This window comes from Siphateles boraxobius, unplaced genomic scaffold (assembly GCF_051911475.1).
Source record: "Siphateles boraxobius isolate OS27281-9 unplaced genomic scaffold, OSU_SipBor_1 65, whole genome shotgun sequence".
In the NCBI taxonomy this organism is placed as follows: Eukaryota; Metazoa; Chordata; class Actinopteri; order Cypriniformes; family Leuciscidae; genus Siphateles; species Siphateles boraxobius.
Window position 1 is genome coordinate 3,709,220 of NW_027509192.1, and position 674 is coordinate 3,709,893.

A 674-nucleotide genomic window follows, 5' to 3' on the forward strand; every position below is an offset into this window, starting at 1 on the left:
AACTTCAAACGACTACAAACTTCAAACTACTTTAAACTTCTTCAAACTTATTGGTCCAAACTTTCAAAAGCCAACTTAAAGTTTGTCTCGGCGAACTTTTTCTAGTTGTAAATAAATTACATTCCATGTAACATTCACTCACCTCGAAGTCAAGGAAATTCATCATCCACTCCTTTGCGCAAAAATAATAAATATCCATGTCCTATGTGTGTAGAACATCAATATTTTGGCTTCACTTGTTGCCACCAAGTTAGCTCTAAAAGGTTGCCTCTATCGACATCAAATAGAATTACAAAAATTCTAGAGTAACACGTTAAATAAAAGATAAAAGGTCAGTTGGGTATTGTGTAATATTTCAAATCTTCTTTTACCAACAACTTGCTCATTTTATAAATACTCTGCAGTAATAAATTATTTTACAAAATCGATCTTGTAATCACCCAGAACGATTGTGATTGGTCCATTATATCAAGCGCTGAGAAAAGTTACTGCTACCACATATTAATGCAATCTAGGAACAACAGATATGGACAGTAATTTTAACCTTATAATCAACGTTATTAATGCCCACCAATAGCTAAGCAAACTGAAAAAAGACAGTGAATAGTAAAAAAAATATATATATATATATTGTGGAATAAGCGACTACCCCTGCACATACGGCCAATCAATGT